At 39.4% G+C, this 8,311-nt stretch overlaps 1 protein-coding gene across 11 annotated transcripts in view; it reads right to left on the minus strand.

Moving 5' to 3' along the window:
* Window positions 1–8,311, minus strand: part of RALGAPA1 (Ral GTPase activating protein catalytic subunit alpha 1) — a 185,924-nt gene that overhangs the window by 167,875 nt on the left and 9,738 nt on the right. The gene's annotated exons all lie outside the window — the stretch shown is intronic.

The raw sequence follows: 8,311 nt of genomic DNA on the forward strand, positions 1-8,311 counted from the left end.
TACAAATTTCCCTTAAAAAGTCAAAGAAATTCTCCTAAATTTAATGTCCTATTAAAATAAAAATACATGTATTGACATGTCTACACCCTTCTTTACACCTTTAGATTTTATACATTTTAATTTTAACTTTAAAAACTGATCAAATTAAATTATCATTTACTATCTTTGTTTTCCAAAATAAGCAAAGTCTCAGACTTACTCAAAATCATTAACCCGTACCATAAAAAGGAGGCAAATTCTACTTTAACTTCACAACTACATCTCCAGAGAGGGGAAGATAGCAATAATAGTTATGCAAAGAGACTGTCTTGCCTGAGGCATCAAAGTCCCAGATTCATTCCCCCCACACCACCATCAGCCAGAGCTGAGCAATGCTCAAGTTAAAACAACAACAACAAAAAAAAAACTCTAACTCCTTTCTTCCCAAGACAGTTTAACCCTTGTACTATAAAGCATTGACCCATTTGATTAAAAATAATAATTATTATCATTTCTAAGAGTAAAAAATGCATGTATTCCATAACTAGGTACCTAACAAAACACATACTTCAAGATTATAAAATTCAAACACAGATAATACTGATCTAGAATAACTACCAGTATGATCCAAGACACACAAAACTGAACATTTGACTGTCCAGTCTAAAGTGAAAGGTTCTAAACTAAAGTGACTGAGCATTAACGGCAATTTAGAGACACAAAATGACTTGCAAAACTAAGTGAGAGTTGAAGGTGGGGGGAAAGAAGCCTTTTAAGAAGACTTTGAAGAACCAGGACTATGGACATTCATCCTAAAGAGAAAGGAAGACAGGTAAGCATGAAGCATGATAGAATGCAGAACAGTAACTCAACTTGGTTAGTTTAAAGCAAAACTGAAAAGGCTTACGATATACTGCAATATGTCTTGATGCAAACTGAGACTGCGTTTAGTAATCAAATTAAGAGTGGTCCAGGAGGTGGTGAGGCGGATAAAGGATTGGACTCTCAAATATAAGGCCCCAAGTTCAATCCCTGGCAGCACATGTGCCAGAGTGATGTCTAGTTCTTTCTTTCTCTCCTCCTGTATTTCTCATTAATAAATAAATAAAATCTTTTTTAAAAAAAATTTCTTTTTTACACATTTATTTCTGAGAGAGACAGGAGAAGAGAACCAGAAAAAAAAAATGTAAAAGAGAACCAAACATCTCTGGTACATGTGCTGTCAGAAAATGAACTCAGGACCTCAGCTTGACAGTCCAATACTTTATCTACTGAGACACCTCCTGAACCACTTCTGTTTTCCTATGCAAAAATGCATCATGACTTTTCCAACAACCCAGCATTTTATGGTTGAGGAAACCTGGGCACAAAGTGCTTAAATAACATACCTAGTAAAAAGTATAGTCACGGATTTAAATTCCACACACACTATTAACTATGAATCACTATTATTCAGTCGCTAGTGTACTACACTGTGATGAAAAACAGGAAAAGGGGGAGTCAGGCAGTAGCACAGCAGGTTAAGCTCACATGCTGCAAAGTGCAAGCACTGGCTTAAAGATCCTGGTTCTACCCTCCCCCCCATCCCCACCTGCAGGGGAGTCACTTCACAAGCGGTGAAGCAGGTCTATGGGTGTCTATCTTTCTCTCCCCCTCTCTGGCTTCTCCTTCTCTCTCAATTTCTCTCTGTCCTATCCAACAACAACGACATCAATAACAACTACAACAATAAAATAACAAGGGCAACAAAAGGGAATAAATAAATATTTTTAAAAAAACAGGAAAAGGACACTAGTAGTTTGCCTATTATCTGAGAAAAGATAAGGACAGGGTGGGTTAGGGGTGTGACACGTGTTGAGCACCTGGACTCAAGCCCTTTACCCCCACCTACACGGGGAAGCTTCACAAACTGTGAAGCAGCGCTGCAGCTGTCTCTTCCTCTCCCCCACTCTATCTCCCCTTCTCTCTCAATTTCTGTCTCTATACAATTAAAAAAAATAAAGATAGGAAAAGTAGTCACCAGATACTAGTTACATTTATATACTGTCAAAACAAAAACACATATAATTGAAGCAAGTATTCTCAACTAGATGTGCCACCTCCTGGTCCCTAAAACATATGCAACTGATACAAACAGGGAGGCTACTCCATGTTTCCAAAGAGTATCTTGAAGTAATAAAAGGACAATGAAAGCAGAATTCAGAAGACAGCTATGGCTACCTCTAAACAGGGTGGGAAAGCTAGGGTGAGGTTCTGCAGAGATTCTCATGGCTGGGGCTCCAAAGCTCTAGGTTCAATCCCTGGCAACACCCTATCATAAACTAGAGCTCTAGTTTTAAAAAAAAAAATGCCACTCCTTTCCCAAAGGTGATGTAACAAGCATAACTAAGGTCCCAGGGGAAGAAGAAAATGAAAACAATAACAAAGCAAAACAAAAGCCAACATGAATCAACTCAAGATTTTGAGACAAATTTAGGAGCCAAGATGTTCTACCAATTTCCTTCCCATAGAGAATGTGAACAAAACCTGGAAACTACATACTTGCTAATAAAAATACTGGACCAGAATTAAGCTAATTTGCCTTTTACTCAATGTCTATTTGTAACATGTACACTTAACCAGCTGAGCCACCACCCTGCCCCTCATTATCTATTTGTAACAAGCTTATGTTTCAACATACAAGTAAACTTTAAGGGAAAATTAAAACTTTCATAAATATTTTAATCAGTAATTCATAAAATTTACATTGTAGAGGAAAACAGAGGCAGAAACACAAAAAAGGATGGGAAAATATAAGAAAGTTTCAATTATTAAAAAAAAAGCTCTATAAGATACTAAGAAGCAAAATGGAAAAGGAAGAAAAACCATAAAGAAAACTTATGGAAACACCTTCTGATTTTAAACTCCAAGTACCAAGCCTCATCATTTCCAAAATGGATGCCTTGGCCTACTTTTTTCCCCTGTAAATTCCTTTCATTGCTTTTAATCAATACAATTTCAGATTATGTCATATTAGCCGGTGTTATTCGTCTCCTAGAGACACTGATGGTCTTTGGGAACAGAAAGTATACCTTATTTTTTCTTGCAAGAATTTAATCTCGAAGTATACTGTGTAGTGCTGATGAGATGGTTGGCACTTTAGAAGAGTTTCAGGGTCACAGCTGGGGGAAAAGATCAAAACACCCAAAGACCTGGGTTAGTCTCCTGTGGGTGTTATGAGAGATGAAGCCACAAGCTCACTGCTCTGCTCTGCCTTCACAGTGTCTAGTGTTTGTCTACAGGTCAGTCTATGCCTCTCCTGAGAATGGGGGGGGGGGGAGACACTTTACAGCTAACATGTTGAGTTTGTCCTGATATTTAAGTATGCTTGAAAGGTTATAAAGATTTCTTTCAATAATAGAGTAGGTGAAAAATTTCTGCCATAATGCCATAAACATGTTTTAGTTAATGGTGCCCTGTTTTTGTAGTCACTATTGTTTTCCTGTTTCTTACAGTTCAGACATTTTGTGTGTGTATGTGTGCTGCAGAGAGCTCATAATTTCTTTCTATTCACACTACTGACTTTAAGTGTTTTTCTAGAACTGACTGTACAGCAGCCTTCCGTGCCTTCTATGCATGAGACCCTGGGTTCAAAGTCCAGAATCACACAAAACCAAGGAAGGGTACTCCGTGGATGATAAATCAGTGTACTGCTTGCCTGGACTCATGCTCTCCTTCTCTCTCTCAAACACACTTTATGTTCTTTTTTTTTTTTTAGTACTATTTCTTTTTTATTGGGGAATTAATGTTTTACATTCAACAGTAAGTACAATAGTTTGTACATGCATAACATTCCCCAGATTCCCATATAACAATACAACCCCCACTAGGCCCTCTGAATCTTTCTTGGATCTGTATTCTCCCCACCCACCCACCCCAGAATCTTTTACTTTGGTGCCATATGCCAATTCCATTTCAGGTTCTACTTCTGTTTTCTTTTCTGATCTTGTTTTTCAACTTCTGCCTGAGAGTGAGATCATCCCATATTCATCCTTCTGTTTCTGACTTATTTCACTCAACATGATTTTTTCAAGGTCCATCCAAGATTGGCTGAAAACGGTGAAGTCACCATTTTTTACAGCTGAGTAGTATTCCATTGTGTATATATACCACAACTTGCTCAGCCACTCATCTGTTGTTGGACACCTGGGTTGCTTCCAGGTTTTGGCTATTACACATTGTGCTGCCAAGAACATATGTGTACACAGATCTTTTTGGATGGATGTGTTGGGTTCCTTAGGATATATCCCCAGGAGAGGGATTGCAGGGTCATAGGGCAGGTCCATTTCTAGCCTTCTGAGAGTTCTCCAGACTGTCCTCCACAGAGGCTGGACCCATTGACATTCCCACCCAGTGCAGGAGGGTTCCTTTGACCCCACACCCTCTCCAGCATTTGCTGCTGTTACACATTATGTTCTTTTTTAAAACCATTGTCAAGTGGGAAGAAATTGCTCATAAAAGAATTAATTTGCCCCAGTACCTGGAATATTCATTCATGAGCTAAAATAGTATTTACTGATGGTACTATATATACATAGGGACATGAATATAAAAAGATACATTATTGCCCTCAGGAAAGCTGTAAGACACAGACCACATCCATACAAATAAATACGTTGTGACAAAACAATTGAATTACTAGTAGTAATAGTGTAGAAAAAGTTCCAGGGGCCAGGCAGTGGCGCAGCGGGTTAAGCATGCATAGTACAAGCACAAGGACCTGGTAAGGATCCTGGTTTGAGCCCTTGGCTCCCCGCCCGCAGGGAGGTGGCTTCACAGACGGTGAAACAGGTCTGTAGGTGCCTTTCTCCCCCATCTCTCTACCTTCCCCTCCTTTCTCTTCCCCTCTCAAGTTCTCTCTGTCTTATCCAACTGAAAAAATAGCCACCAGGAGCAGTGAATTCATAGTGCAGGCACTGAGCCCCAGCAATAAAGAAAAGAGAAAAGAAAAGAAAAGAAAAGAAAAGAAAAGAAAAGAGAAAAGGGATGGGAAGGGAAGGGAAGAGAAGGGAAGAGAAGGGAAGAGAAGGGAAGAGAAGGAAAAGAAGAGAAAAAGTTCCTATGAGTGCCTTGTAGGAGACTTCAGTTAAGTTGTTGCAAGTTCTGTCCATGACGTGAAGAGCAGTCTTTCAGATATAAAGATGATGGTAAAGTCATATGGTTGTGTAAATAAGCAAGGCACAGGTATCACAGAATGAGACTTCTAGTTCAATACTGCTGAAGTTTCAAGTACCTGAGCAGAATGGCAAAAAGCTAAAGAAGGCAATAAAGCAGAAAAAGATATTTTAGGGACACTCAAGAGTGTCCTTATATTCGTTTCTTTCTACCCTATCGTAAAATATAAAAAAGTTTTATAGCTTTGCAACCTGAAAGGTAGTAATGCCATTTACAGAGACAGAAAAATTAGAAAGATGGTATAAATATTTGATATTAGAAAGAACAAATTGAACAAACATACTAATCACCTATTTTTCCATTTCTCCAAAGTATTTCTATCATATGCATCCTCCTAAAAGATGAGATATTAAATAATAAATGAGTACATGCAAGCAATTACTGATTTTAGAGTAAAGAAAATAGTATTTTATCTCTCACCCCCCTTCCCATAAGACTATGCTTTCCTTTTTATTTTTAAACATTTTTAATATCTTTATTTCTTGGATAGAGACAACCAGAAATCAAGAGGATGGGGGAGATAGGGAGGAAGAGAGACAGAGAGACACCTGCAACACTGCTTTACCAACTGCAAAACTTTCCCCTTACAGGTGGAGACCAGGGGCTTAAACCTGGGTCCTTGCATATTGTAACATGGGTGCTCAACCAGGTGCACCACCACCCCGGCCCTGTTTTCCTTTTTTTTTCTTTAATATTTATTCATTTATTTATTTATTTATTCCCTTTTGTTGCCCTTGTTTTATTGTTGTAATAATAATTCAGAGGACCTATTGGGGGTTGTATTGTTATATGGGAATCTGGGGAATGTTATGCATGTACAAACTATTGTACTTACTGTTGAATGTAAAACATTAATTCCCCAATAAAAAAGAAATGGTACTAAAAAAATAATAATTGATGTCATTGTTGTTGGATAGAACAGAGAGAAATGGAACAAGATGGGGAAGGCAGAGAGGGGAAGAGAAAGACAGACACCTGCAGACCTGCTTCACTGCCTGTGAAGCGACTCCCCTGCAGGTGGGGAGCTGGGGGCTCGAACTAGGATCCTTAAACCAGTCCTTGCACTTTGCGCCACCTGTGCTTAACCCACTGCGCGAGTGCCCAACTCCCCCTGCTTTCCTTTTAAGCCTCTGAAATTTATAGCCCAACTTGTTTCCTTTTTCACTTTAGCTGCCAGGAAATTTAAGAACTAAATTCAATCCCTTATAGCTATAATCAGGTAATCTCAAGAACCTGATAGTGTTTCCCTCCTTTAAGTAATGGTTACTCTGCTGTTGATTTTCATTTTTTTTGTTGTTGTTAATGAAAGAGAAAGAGACAGAAAGAGATACAGACCGGTGAACTGCTCAGCTCTGGTTTATGGTAGCGTTGGGGATTGAACCTGGGGCCTAAGAGCCGCAGGCATGAAAAACTTTTGCAGAACCATTATGAGTAATCCACAACCCTCTAATGTTGTTTATTACTAACTATCCTGTTGTACATTAGTATTCAGTCCTATAACCTGTAAAATCCTATAGGTGCCATCAAGCCTTTAATAAAAATGTTGGGGGCTGGGTAGTGGCACCCAGTTGAGCACACATGTTACCATGCCCAAGCACCTGGGTTCAAGGCCCTGCTCCCCACCTGCAGGGGAGGGGGACACTTCACTAGCAGTGAAGCTGGTCTGCAGGTGTCTATCTTTCTCTCTCCTCTCTCCCTCCCCTCTCAATTTCTCTCTGTCCTATCAAACAAAAAAGAACAAATGGCCACAGATATCAGTGGATTCACAGTGCTGGCACTGAGCTCCAGGAATAAGCCTGGTGGCAAATAAATGAATTACTTAAAGAAAAATATTAGTACATTATTTTTTAAATAAATTGCTCTATTAAGCAAACTATAGCATTATGTCAATAATCTGCTCAAAATAAAAACACAAAAAATGAAGCATTTCAATGAAGTCAAATTAATTTTTCAAATCAATGAAATCCAAAATAAAGAATGTAAGTAAATTAAAAATGTCACAGAATCAGCCAGCCAGCCCAGCAGCTGATCACAGGACTAACAAGCCTGTGGCTCCAGGTTGAGTCAATGCTGAGAAGGCTCCAGTGTTGCTGACTCTCTCACAAAAATAAACAATCCTGGGGCCTGTTGGTGGCACACCTTGTTACAGTGCATATTACAGTGCATATTACAGTGCACAAGGACCCAGGGTTCAAACCCCTGCTCCCCACCTGCAGGAGGTAAGGTTCACAGTAGTGAAGCAGGGTTGCAAGTGTCTGTCTCTCTCTCTCTCTCTCCTCTCAATCTCTCTCTCTATTCAGTAATACATAAATAAATAAAATTAAGGAAAAAAGAAAATAAATAAAATATTTTTTAAAATACTAAGAAAACTACATTGTAGTTAGGGGAGAAAGCATAGTGGTTATGCAAAAGACTTTCTTGCCTGATGCTCTGAAGTTTCTGGTTCAATCCCCTGCACCATCCTAAGTCAGAGCTGAGAAGTGCTCTGCTAAAACAAAATAAAACAGTTCAGCACTATGGTACAACATAATCAAATTGCTTAAAACCAGTTATGAAGAAAGCCATAAAGGTGGGGGCCAAGTGGTGGCATATGGGGTTAAGTGCACATAGTACAAAGCATAAGGACCAGTGCAAGGATCCTGGTTCAGGAACCCGGCTCCCCATCTGCAGGGGGGTCACTTTACAAGTGGTAAAGCAGATCTGCAGGTGTCTTTCTCCCTTTTTTTTTTTTTTAAACCAGAGCACTGTTCAGCTCTGGCATATGGTGGTGTGGGGGACTGAACCTGAGACATTGGAGCCTCAGGCATGACAGTCTGTTTGCATAACCATTATGCTCTCTACCCTCTGCCCTCTTTCTCCCTCTCTATCCTCCCCCCTCTTCAATTTCTCTCTGTCCTATCCAAAAAAATTGAAAAATGGCCACAGGAGCAGTGGATTTGTAGTGCAGACACCAAGATCCACCGATAACCCAAGGAGGCAAAAAAACGAAGAAAGTCTTAAAGGCAACCAGAGGAAAACCAGCATTATATACACCAAAAGCATAGGTATAACGGCAAACTACCAGAAACAAAGCAAGCAAATGGAAGATAGCATAATGGCCATGTAAAAACAAAGCCCA

Source organism: Erinaceus europaeus, chromosome 16 (genome assembly GCF_950295315.1).
Source record: "Erinaceus europaeus chromosome 16, mEriEur2.1, whole genome shotgun sequence".
Lineage (NCBI taxonomy): Eukaryota > Metazoa > Chordata > Mammalia > Eulipotyphla > Erinaceidae > Erinaceus > Erinaceus europaeus.